Source organism: Echinops telfairi, unplaced genomic scaffold (assembly GCF_000313985.2).
Source record: "Echinops telfairi isolate 266 unplaced genomic scaffold, ASM31398v2 ScPeMD7_8;HRSCAF=38, whole genome shotgun sequence".
Taxonomy (NCBI): domain Eukaryota; kingdom Metazoa; phylum Chordata; class Mammalia; order Afrosoricida; family Tenrecidae; genus Echinops; species Echinops telfairi.
Genome location: NW_022103905.1, coordinates 3,436,535 through 3,450,179, shown reverse-complemented (window position 1 = coordinate 3,450,179; position 13,645 = coordinate 3,436,535).

Below are 13,645 nucleotides of genomic sequence, written 5' to 3'. Positions count from 1 at the left end.
AGGGAAGGTGGGGAGACAAGGGGAGGAAGGGGGAACCGAATGCAATGATCCACACATCACTGCACCCCCCCCCCCCGCCCCCTGGGACGAACAACAGAAACTACAGGGGAAGGGAGACAGCATCGGTATAAGATGTGACAATAATAGTAATTTATAATTTATCAAGGAGTCATGAGGGGAGGGGGGAAAAGGAGGGAAAAAAGAGGAACTAATACCAAGGGCTCAAATAGAAAGCAAATGTTTAGAAAATAATGATGGCAACAAATATGTACAAAAATACAACTGATGTGTGAATATTCATTCCTTGACAGATATGTATATTAAAGATGTCATCTTTCAAAAAAAATACAACTGATGAATGGATCGTTATAAGAGCTGTAAGAGCCCCCAGTAAAATTATTTTTTAATAAATAACAAATAAATAAATAAACCTAAAGCCCAGTCTTCCTCGTTCGGGGCTGCTGGTGGTTTCAAACTGCCAACCATGCAATCACAGCCCAACATGTAAACACTCTACCACCAGGGACCCTACAATAAATAAGGTAAGCACAGGCTTATTTACTAATCTGTAGTGTGGACTGCTCCCTATAGATTAGTAAGTAAGCAAAAGGAAATCCTTGCGTTCTGGGGATCCCATCCGATCAGGTACCATAGATTTGAAAGGAAAAAATAAGGCTTTGATTCTGTAGGAAGATGCAGAGGGTCTGGGTCAAAGACAAATGTCAGCCATACGGAGTAGATGTGGTGAAAAAAAAGTGAAAATGTTCCCTACAGATTAGTAAGTAAGCAGAAGTAAGCCCGTGTTTACCTTGCTTGCTGCATAATCTGACACTACCTGGACCCAATGTTACTTAAAGCTCCTAGTCCCCTTTGCTCTAGCTCAAAGTGTCTTGGTTTCTCATACCGTCAGTCCTGGGAAGGAGACAATCAATGGGAAGGAATAATGTGTCCTTCGGGATAATTAGATGTCAACCACAAGAGTAATTTACACACTCTCTGGGGCCATTTGCTTGGCAACATTCATTTCCCCAGGCTGGTCCTCAAGAGCAGTCTCCATACCTGCCAAGCTGCATCCCTGAGCCGGGACGCTGGTGGCTCTAACAGAGTCCAGGTACAGTGGTGGCCCTGCCTGAGTGTGGCAGACCTCCCTCTGGGACACCCAGCATCTCTTTCGTTACAATGTCACAAGGGTCATGTCCAGAGACTTCTTTGAGAACACCAGCCCACTGAGCTGTGGGGTCCTAAAGGAGGTAAAATTCTCTCCTGACCCAGCAGACTCGGCCAGTAGCAGGGTCTTGGGATCTGCTCTGTCAGGTAAACCTGTCCTGGCAAACTGAAAGGTGCATGTTCAAGAACACCTTCAGTGCCAAGCAAACAAGTTTAGTTGGTCTCCTGAAGACTCCCAGACAGGCTTCCCACTCACAGGAAGCCTCTCATTCTGTTGCTCACCAGACCACACCTGGGCCCGCCTCACGGCCACTACCCAGAACATGCAGAGCAACTTCTGCTAGGTGGAGGGAGAGGGCAGCAGGGACTGAGTGGGCCACTGGGGACAGAAGCAGAGGCTACCAGGAAACTAAGGAGAAAGGAGTTCCCAAGGAATCTCCAAAGTGGGGGATTGGATCGAAAACTCTTGTCTTTTAACTAGTATGTGTGTTTAAAGGTGAGTAAAGACTATAACATCTCAAACTAATTAGGCTGATGATTGCACAACTCTTTTGAATACGTTTAAACTGCTCAATTGTATGATTTGTGAACTATATGTCAATAAAAGTGTTGCTTTAAAAAAAAAAAGATATACAAATAACAGAAATGTGGGTGAAGGGAGACAGACAATGTAAGACACAAAATAACAACAATAATATATAATTGATCAAGGATTCATGAGCGCGGGAGGGTGGGGGAGAGAGGGGAAAAAAGAGGAACTGATACCAAGGGCTCAAGTAGAAAGAAAATGTTTTGGAAATGTTGATGGCAACAGATGTACAAGTGTGCTTAATACAATTGAATGATGGTTTGTCCTAAGATTTGTAAGAGCCCTCAATAAAATGATAATAAAAAATTAATTAATGAAAATGAAATTAAAAGCAATAGGAGGCCTCCTTTTAGTGATAGAGATGTGTATGGTAATCAATTACAATGTCCAGGTTATAATAGTGGATTGTTTTACAAGATGTTACTATTAGGAGAATGAAAATAAAGAGCAAATGGAATTATTTAAAAAAAAATATATATATATATATATATATATATATATATATATATAAAACCTCTCAAGGAAAGTTTTCAATATTTACATTATTGGGAAATAAAGGAAAACTACTAAAAAGAAGGTTGCCTTTAACCTTATTTGTCAGTAAGCAGGATGCAGAATCACCATCATTAAAATATACATGACAAAGTATAGAGTAAGATTTTGTTGTCCAGTATAAAACTGTACTAATTACAGTAATGTGTGTCTAATTGTCATGTGGCACCATGATTATGAGAGATTATGGTGTTATTCAAATCATATGCCAAGATCTTTGTGAATAGGTATTGAAATCTACTCAGTCCTGTGCACTCCTGTAGTTAGCTTAAAACCATTAAAGGTGACAGGTTTAGCTTCATCTTGTGTTTGTGTGTGTGTGTGGTTTTTGATTCAGGGAATAAAAGGGGTTAAACAGCAGATAAACTTGTTACATTTGATTCTTGGAGGCCCAACATAAAGATACTTTTAAAAACAAAATTAATGCCATCTTTATTTTTAAAGGAATTCAGGGAAAACCTCAAAGCTCTTTGCAAATTTTAATCTAGTTAACTAATCTCACGATAGTCCTGGGAGGGAGGTACTATACAATGGGCTTCATTGTTTAAAGCCACCAGTTGCTAGAGTCCCCAGAAGCGTCACTTTGTTTGTCTGTGATTGCTTCTCTGTCCTGACTTAATTCCCAAACATTACAATGTTCTTTGAAACAGGTATAGTATAAAATACAAACTATTAGTGTCTTAATAATCACCAATTCTTGAGACATGTTTGCCCAACCATTTCAATTCCTTAGAAAGGACTTGGCATATACACCTAGAGAGATAACTGTTTATATTTAATAGAAATAGAAATATTTCTGCTAACCCATGAGTACTTTCCAGGCTTCGGCTACAAGATGACCCTAGGTGTGATGGATTAAAGACCACGAGCATAGGACAAAAGAGTTGACGTGCAATTGGCTGCCAAGCTGATTCCTATTTAGGGTAACCCCCCATGGCAGAGTAAAGCTACCTTGCAGGGGTTTTAAGGGTGCAGTGTTTATGGGAGCAGATCACCAGGTCATGCTCCTATGAAGCCACTAGGTGAGTTTGAACTGCTGACCTTTCAGCTAGCAGCTGAGTCCTTAACTGGTATCACCAGGGCTCCTTAAATGAAGTAACAGTAACAGTAATGTGGATAGTGCCTGGTCTTGGCACAAGGGACTCCATTTTGAATCCGGCACCTTCTTGGTTCTCAGAACTCACCTCTCATGGGCCTCCCTCACATCGGCCTCCCCTCCCCTCGCTGAAAATCACCAGTTCTGAGAACCAGATATCCCCGAGAAAGAATGTTCTTTGAAGATATGTTTACTTCACCTGCCCCGGTACCTATAGATAAGATTAACGACCACTTCCCTGCATCCCTTGAAGATGTGTTTATTCCACCCATCCCGGACCTATAGATAAAATTAATGAGCGTTTCCCTTTGAAGTCCCTGTATGCAGCTGTGCCTGCCACCAGGGGATATAAAAAGGCAGCCAGAAATTCCCCTCGCGCGGTTTCATTAGCTCAATACATGAGTTATTGAACCTGTCTGTAAGCTTCTCAATAAAGCCTGCTTCTAAAACTTTACCAATTGGACCTTTAATTCCGCTTCGCGCCCCCAAAAACCCTTACAGATAGTAGTGATCTAGAGTTCTAAGTGAGTCCAGATATCATCTTAATAAACCAAGGTGGTGGGTGTTGGGATGGGTTGTCTAGAGAAGCAAATCTACTGACACTCATCTATGTATCAGAGAGGGTTGTGCATCAAGAAAGTATCTGAGCCCAGTCCAACGTGGCCTGGGAAGCAGGGAGATCACAGGCCAGTGAGTGCGGTCGCGTGGACCCAGAATCAGTGGACACATGGCAGAGTGCTGACAGGCTCAGGGTCAGGAGAGAGAGAGATCATCTCTGTCCATCTTGCTCTTATCTACAGGCTTATGACATCAAGGAGGTGTCATCAGGCGGTGACTTGATTGACAAATTTGACTGCATGCCCAGTCAGGAGTTGACATAATCCCTAATTACCACAGAGTGGGATTAACAGTGCTAGGAAGAAACCGATACATGAATAGTTATTGCTACCAGACTTGCCCACACCCTTGTTTTGTAGGAGGATTTGGATGTCACCATATTTAATCATTCTTTGTAGGAAAGGAAGTAAGGAAATGTTTCCCAGTGAAGTAGGTAAGATAAATGTTACTTTTCACTTTTTCCAGGTGGGAAAATATAGACTCACCAATATTACAATCTGAAGCTGAGCCCGCTTCTCCCAAGTGCTCATGTGATGGCCCAGTCTATTCACTTTCAATGGTGACCTTCCATTCTTATCTTCCAACTGCTCCAGCCCAGCTGCCTCTCCCAGACTCCAGAGCTGGCCTTTCACCCTCCACACGCGCCAAACCTGGGAACTCCTATTCCCTCGAACTTCAGCCAATTACAATTAGAGTAATCTAACAGAAACGCTGAAATGGTAAGAGAAAATGAAAACCAAGGCATGAAAACAATAAACTTGATGGGTAAAAATTGTTGGTTCACAGGTCAGTTTTCTTGACAGACTGAAAGGCTCCCAGGCCAGAGATCTTCTCCTGAATCTCCTCCTGTCCTTCAGTATTTCTCCCCCACCCCCCATCTATTTTGGGTCCTTCTTCTCTCCCCCCTGGAGGGTGAAAACTAAAACAATACCCCCTCTGTGAACACTGTAACCCTGTAACCCGTAGGAGGTTTGAAGAAACAGTCATCAGAGTTGAGTATCTTAGCACTAGCCCCTGTTGGTATTTATACAATAGCTGTTCTCAGAGGAAAATGTTTTGAAAATCTCCCAGTGAAACCCTCCCACAGCCACATACCCCAATGGACACGGTAGTTCTCAGGTTGGTAAATACATAGCCTTTAAGCCTGTCAAGTAAGTGGCAACATTTACCATTTTTCTGATTTTAAAAGTTTCCACTGTCTCCCAACTCTCATTTCCCAGAAAAGTGCCCAGGTTCTCAGGAGGTTAACAAATCTCTATTATACGAAACAAGGATCTCTTGTTGCATGCTACAAGCAGCCCCGGTCTTTTCTACAGATTGCTTGATTTGTGTGCAGAAAATAACTGAGGGGCAACACATAGTAAGACGGGGGGGGGGTAGGAAAATGATGTAAGCAGGTAAAGACACTGAGAGGTTTGCAAGAATTAAAGGCAGCAAAAGCAAATACTGTTCTATACACAACCCTGCAACAGTGTGACCTACGAATAGGAGACACACAGGCTGAATAAGTGGTAGAGGAGAGTGGTAATATGCCTTTGAGTATACAAGGGGTACTCCCCCCAAAAACTGAATTTTTTTCAAAGCTATTTTTTACATTTATTTTTTACAAAACAACCTTATCACCATCAAGGTACTCTCCATTACACTTAATACATTTGTCAAATCTGCAATTCCATTCTTGGAAACATTTCCCAAACTCATCTGTTTGGATGACTGACAGCATCTCCCTCATCTTCACCTCCTCCACGTAGTCAAATTTTCCCTCTTCATTTGGGAAACAAAAAGAAGTTGCAAGGGGTGAGGTCAGGTGAGTCAGGTGCATGGGGCAAGACAGGCATGGTGTTTTTTGCCAAAAACTGGCACACTGAGATAGCTGCATGAGGAGGTGCATTGTCGTGGTGGCAAAACCAGTCCCTGTCTGCCACAAATCAGGGCTTTTTTTGTCACTCACTGTTATGCAATCTTTTCAGACCTCTAAATAGAAAGCTTGATTAATAGTCTGACCCGGTGGAATGAATACCAAATGCACTATCCCCCTCACATAAAAAAAAAAAAAAAAACCCAAACGTGCATCATCTTGATCTTTGATTTCACTTGATGAGCTTCTTTGGGTGAGGTGACGATGGTGTCTTCCACTGGCTTGCTTTATGTTTGCTTTGGGGGGTCATAAAATTTTTGTCTATGTATATTGGTTTTTGCTTTAAATATATACATGAATATTGTGGAGCATACAGGAGGCAATGTTCTGAAAACTTCGTAAATGTGACCAAACACCTTGAGGGAATGAGTTTCTGGGCCTACTGGATCAGGATTATAGTCTCAGGGAACACCAAAGTCAAGTGGCATAACATAGCTCACAAAGATAAGGTCCTATATCCTAATTTGGGGAGTAGTGACTGAGGTCTACAAAAGCAGTCATCCTCATGAGTCATGAGCAGTCATCCAAGGCACAACTATTGGTATCTTCCCATCTAGAGGAAAGAAGAGTGATAAAAATCTATATGGAGTCATAAAAGACATACGGAAACAATTAGTCCAATGGACTAATGGTCCACACAAACATCAGTCTCCCACAAACAACCCTGAGACTAGAAGAACTAGATGGTGCCTAACTACCACTGCCAGCTGCTCTGAAAAGGATCACATCACACAGTTCTGGACAGAGCCGGAGAAAAGTATGGGACATAGCCCCAAATCACACAAGAGACCAGGCTTATTGGTCAGAGGACCAGGGGCTGAATGGCTGAGCTGAGGCTGAAGGGAAGGAAGACTGGTAGGACCCCATGGTTGTGACCATTACCCTTCAGGTCTAGAACTGAAACCACCCCTATTAGAATAATCAACCATTAAGATCCAACAGAGAAGCCTTTACCCGAAGGGAAAATTCAGAGTGCTAGGGAAGAAAGAATGGAAATGGGAAATGGGAGGAGGTGGGCTAAGTGATCTGTTAAGGAACTTGCAATGATGAGTCGAAGCAAAATGTTCATGACTTGTTGAACGTAAAACTAAGATCAGTTCTGCAAACCTTTTAACACAGAGGGCTTAAATCATTGGCCCCAGACTATGACTGGTAAATGGTAAAGCCAGGATCCCAACATAAGCTGTCTTACTCCGAGGCCCATGCTACTTGCTTTATAGTGATGTGATCAGGGTGAAATAAGCTCATGTTCTCCGAGTCTTGTGTCTTGTGGCTGACACGTTCATAAGATTTACTTAAAAGCTAACTGTGGTAATATTTTTAGCATTGCCATCCCCCCCCCCACACACACACACAAAGATACCTAGGCCAGAAAGTGGTTTTAACATATGCCATTTTGTGTAGCCTAGACATCTACCCCAAGATGGGAGTCTTACAGTCAAACTGAGAGGCCACTGCTATTAAACCGAAGAACCGACATGATATGTTGTCTGGTTGAGAGGTGGGTTAAACGATTGGCTTTTTTTTTTTTTGCTGCTGCATTTTTTCCTTTATAAATGAGTCATGTTTCCAACCCTCATCTGTTTATTATTATAAATTCCAAATGCACATAAATAAAGTTGGTGGCCACATTCCTAGCATGTTCACAAAAGTCTCCTAGGTCTATCCACTCACCGATAAAAGACTATCTCATGGCAGGTCTTGGAGCCAAAGACTGTGATTTTGAAAGAGACAGAAACATGTCATTCCTAGTACAGAGATTTAATGAGTGTGTTAATTCTCTCCAGATGCCATTATTAAATTAGATAATGTTTTTCAAAGAGTTCTGTTTTTATTTTATGAACACATGTATGCTTTTTGAATTAAACTGTTTGATATTATAAAGAATTGATGAAATACCTTCAGTTTTACATTTTTTTGTGCTTATACAACCTCAAAATCATAATCATTACATTGGCCAGTGTAAACATATGTCAGAGTGGTGTCCAAATGACTCCAAGGACATGCTGGGAAGGCTTCCTTGGCTGAAGTGCAGCCATGTTGCTGTTTGCTAGTGTCCTTACAACCTCAGTTTGAGTTCATCTAAGTCCCTTGTGATTGAGTTACTTCCTGCTCATAGAAACCCTATAGGGTAGAGTCGAACTGCCCCTTTGGGTTTCTGGAACTGCACATCTTTACAGGAGCAGACCCAAACCAAAAAATTCACTGTCATCAAATTGATTCCATTCACAGCAACCCTATAGTGGAGGGTAGAACTGTCTCTGTGGGTTTCCAAAACTTACATCTTTATAGAAGTAGAAAGTCTCACGTCTCTCCTGTGGAGTGGCTGGTAGTTTCAAACTGTTGACCTTGTGGTTCATAGCTCAATGCATAACCCGTTGCACCACAAGGCCTCCTACAGGTACAGATGGCTCATCTTTCTCTCCTGAACGGTTGGCCTTCCAGTTAACAGATCGATGTCTAATTCACCATGCCACCAGGGGTTCTCAGTTCATGAAAACATTTTTTCAACATGATTGCTTACTTGAAGGTTGAAGGATGGGCCTGTGTAGCGTCCCGGCCTGCGGGACACACGAGCAGGGCCCTGCAGGGAAAGGTGGACCTGGATGGAAGGAAAGACACGGAGACGTGGAGCAAGACAAAACTCTGATCAAACTCCATTTATTTGGGCAAAGCTGGGACATATAAAGGGGGACTGGGAGGTGCATATTTTAATAAGGTGTGCTACACAACATCCAATCCAACATGTACATTAATGAAGCATAAGAACGTTAACCAATCAGCTGCAGGTAAAAAGGCGCACGCGCTAGTTCTCAAAGACGTCCTGCATGCAGACTAAGGTTCATCAGGCGTAATGCAAAGTCCATCTTAGTCCAATGAGCGCTCGGCGTTATTAACCAATGGGTGAAAAGGTCAACTCTTACAACCGCCCCATGCTACAGAGCACGTAGCTAGGAACGTGGAGGTAGGGTTGGGCAGGAATTCAGGCAGGGCCAGTCCCCCACAGGTTTAGCAAATGAAAGACGAAAGCCAAGTTCGGCTCCGTGGCTGAGGCTTAGGCCTTAATGGCCACCGGCTCCCAACAGGCCTGTATGATTCTATAGGGATTTACAGTTTCAGAAACCTTAGGGAGTAGGTTTAGTTTGTCCTATAGCGGCACTATGAGTCAATTACAGTGGAGTTTTGAATCAAGTGTCCACATTTTTAAGGAATTATAAAAAGCTAAATTAGAAAATAGGCAAGTTTGAAGGAAAACTTAGAATATTTAAGTAAACTATTTCACACGTTATACTTTGTGGTATATAGGTAACTTCGAGATCTTCTGGTAATTTAAGGGTATCGAATTAGGTAAATGAATATTTGTCATGATCTAAAGCTTATGTGCCTTTGGTTTTTATAGAAAGGACATATATTCAGGTCTTCAACATCGTGTGTTCATTTTTTCCATTTAAAGATTTTTATGAGAGATGTGCAACAGGAACAATGTTTAAAAGACTCATTAGAAAGGAATTTATTTTGTTAAGAGTTGAAGTTTTACCCACCGGACTACAGTTTAGTAGTTTAAGATTTGGCAGCAGTGGTAGGAGGGGTGGGGAGTAGGGGGGAGCTTTAATTCCAAACAGCATGAAACAAGGAATTTGGTGTCTTGCCATTGAAACAAGATTTCCTTTCATTACTGGTTTAAAAGTTAATTCATTCTTTGGATAATCTGGCTTCCAGGACAAGGGGAGTCTGGGTTCACCAAGCCACAAGGTTTTGAAAGAACAGATGTTCAGGTGTTTTTCAGCAGATCCCTTTAAATTATGGATCATTTGAAACTGGAAAGAGAGCCACAAAGGCTGTTTCCTTAAAACGCTCCTAATTATTTTAATTGTTGACATGGTTGCAACTTAAAAAAAAAATCTAGACCTTACCTATATGCTTAACGCAGATGTTTTGTAACTTGGTTTTTTTGTGTTGTGTCTGAAGCTTTTTAAAAATAAGGCAAATCATTGTGTTTTGAGATATTCTTTGCCTAACATTCTAATTTAAAATCCATGTTATTTGACGTTGCATTCATTCTGTAATTCATTTCCATTCATTCACTTTAAAAAATACTGTACGTTAACCAGGGTCATATTAAATATTTTCATTTTCAGATAAGCTTTTGCTTTGCTAACATATTTCATTGATATGCTGAAATGTTTGGCTTAAAGTTTCCAACAGAAAAACAGGCTATATTGGATTTATAGAAAGAATTAATGCTTTGAACTTGGAGCCTACTAAATTAAAATTTCCAGAACTAGATGGTGACAGAGTTCACAAATTACAACTGATCCAAAAATCATTAGAAATGGATATTAGTTACTGAATAGACTTAAATGTTACTATATGGGTTTTTATGTAGGGTATTGATGGACCAATAAGTAACATCATGTTAAATGGAGAAAAGACTGAAGTTGCCAAGAGTTTTGCTTGTTTGGATCTACAATCAATGTGCACAGAAGCAACAGTCCAGAGATCAAAAGATGAGGTGCATTATGTCAATCTGCTGCACAAGACCTCTTTAGAGTATTGAAAAGCAAGGATGTTACTTTGAAGACTAAGGTGCCCTTGACCCAACCCGTGGTATTTTCAGTTACCCATAGACATGTGAAATGTTGTACATTGAAATAAGGAACACTGAAGGATAATCGATACATTCAAATTGTGGTACCAGAGAATATTAAAAAAAATTTTGCTGAAAAGACAAACCAATCTGTCTTGCAAGAAGTATAGCCAGAGTGCTCCGTGAAGGCAGGGATGGCAAGACTTCATCTGACATACTTTGGACATCTTGTCGGGGTAGACCAGCCCCTAGAGAAGGTCATCATGTTTGGTAAAGAGGGGCATTGAACAAGAAGGCCCTCAAGGCTTGGCCCCATGGCTGTAACGATGGGATCAAGCATAGGAACAAGTGTGAGGACGGCACACGGCAGCATTCTCTTCTGTTGTGCATGAGGTTGCTGTGGTTAGGAAGCGACCCCATGGCACCTAACAATAACATTGAGGGTGTTGTAAGCTTCGATTCTCTGGGTATAAAAACCCTATTTCTACTTTCTTCTAAATTGCCTAATAGGATTAGATACTGTGGCTCTCCTATGAAAGGTTTTTGTTAGTAAACAGAATCCAAAGACCAAGCTCATAAAGTCAATTCTGATTCCTAGTGACCCTGTTGGACAAGGCAGAACTGCCCTCGTAGGTTTCCAAGACCCTAACTCTTAACAAGAGTAGAAAACCTCATCTTTCTCCGACAGAGCAGATTGGCAGTTTCAGGCCGCAGACCTTGCCGTCAGCAGACCCACACGTAACTCATTATGTCACCAGGGCTCCTCTCGGTAAATCTAGTAATATGTGAAAAACTACAACTAGAAAAGAGACTGAAGTTCAAGAAACGGTTGTACAAAGTAGAATGATTGTGAGATTTCCGGCAAAGTCTCCAAAGAACAGTTTCGCGTCTTGATACGGTTTCTGTGTCCGTATTCATATACAACTTGAGGTTTTACTGAATGTAGCTGTTACTGCTGTTAGATGCCATCGAATGGGACTCTACGTACAATAGAATGAAATACTGTGCCTCCCACAGCATAGTTCTTCTGTTTGAACCTGGCAATGCAGCCTCTTGGCTGTAGCAAAGTGCAGCAAAGAAATCAGATGGTGCCCGGCTATCCGAAAGGATAGGATCTAGGATTTTAAAAGCTTGTCTCAAAGCAAGTGGTCATCTAAAGGAGCCTTCATTAGTCCATGCAGAAGAAAGCACACTATCTTAAGTGTGATCTATGGATTTTTCATAAAATCCATGATCAGAGGAGAGGATTACTAGACCTTAAATTCTGTGCACTGGGTTACGGAAGGCTACAGGTTATATAGTAGGAGCTCTACATCCATTCAGAGTGTCCACAAAGGTTCAGCCTCCATTGAGTTCTAGCAGATCAATGGCTGGTCATGTAAAAAGGCAAAGTGTGTTTAAAAATGGGCTGCTGTGACTTCCCTGACTAGCCCAAGGAAAGGCAGTCTCACCCTCAGGGTGTACCTTGGTATACCACCTTCGATGGAAATCAGGATACTGGGGCCACCTGGCTGTGCGTCATTCACCCACCAAGATGGTCACAGGGTCTCAAAACCACACCTAGAAATGAATCGGTAACAGTATGGATGCTAACCATTGCATCTTTCCCACTTTTGTCGTTCTACTGGCAACTGTGATAAATTAATCTGCTGCCACTTATGATTCTATGACAAATCTTTTGTTTCCCATGTTTTATAATTTTAGCTGTGAATGTGGATGTGAATCATTCAGAAGCCGATGTGGCCTCGTGGTGATGGTCTCCCTCATCTGGATGATTAGCTTTTGTCTTTGTCTTGTCTTCATCCTTTTTAAGACTTAAGAAAACAGCTGTCCCTTTCTTTAAATAGAATCTTATTTAAAGAATGTATACTAAAAAGGGGAAGATCGCATCGTCCACTTGCATCTCGCAATAACTCGAATTTCAGGCAGTGTAGAAAGATGAAATTAAGAACACTGGCAACAAACAGCCTACACTAAAAATAGGTGGATTAAAGCGACTGGGATTTGGAACATAATCTCCAGTGCACGCTGTGTCTTTATGATCCGAGAGCCTTAGTAAGTGAACATTCTGGATAATGGTCTTCCCTTCTTGGTCTTAGGAACCATGGGGTCTCTGACCCAGGTTTTCTAACAGGATCCTGGAGCTGCAGCTATATAGAAACAGGACGGGCACTCTAAAGTGAGGGGGCTATTGGGAAGTCCAAAGACAGTTGGTGCTCTGCAGTGGCCCCAGAGCATGAAAGATTCTAAAGTGCCATTTGAGTTTTCAGAGGAAAATGTCTCATGAAGCTTGTCAAAATGCAACACTCATAAACACTGGACAAACAGGAGTTTGTATGATCATTCAACTCCAAATAGCTCAGAGGTTGACTTGTAAGATGAGTTCTCCTGACGGTGCTCTTGATTGAAGATGAAAACGAAGAGACTTATCTCAGAGACTATATGTCTATGTATACCCACAAAACATTGCACTTAAGTTTAAGGCTTTCAACTGCCCAAAGCCTGCCCAGAGACTGGATTAAGGCTCTCTCAAACTTTCAAGAGGAGAGGGGGTGGGGGGAAAGCTTATTGTATCGACGGCCCATTTTTGCCACTAGGTGTAAGATTTAAATCAAAAACCCCTACTCAAATATAATTCTTTATAACATACTCTTTGGTTCCACAGAACCGAAAGGCAGGACAGCCCAGCTGGACTTTCTGTGCTTAGTCGCTTAGCCCGTATTTTAAATATTGAGAGGTCAGGGGAACATGGTGGTGGGCACACAGTGGACCAGCGTAGGTGACCAATGAAGGGTCCAATCCAGAGCGGGGCACAGACCATCCACAAGCCTTGCCTGCTCCCAAGCTGACCTGAGACAGACACGAGAGCAAGACAAGCAGGTTCGGCTTCGCGCTCAGTAAGAAGACGCTGCATTTACTTCTCCGTCTCTTTGCGGACCAGCAGCCAGCGCGATCCCTGGATGTGGCGCCGCGCAGTCCCGGGAGCACCGCCCAGGCCGTGGTAGGACGGTTCGAAACCACCCACCCGCTAGGCTTGAGGCGTCTCTCTTCTCATCCTCCTCCTCCTGGCGCGGCCGCTGGGAGCCGGGGGAGCTCGTCGCGCCGGGCAAGAGGCCT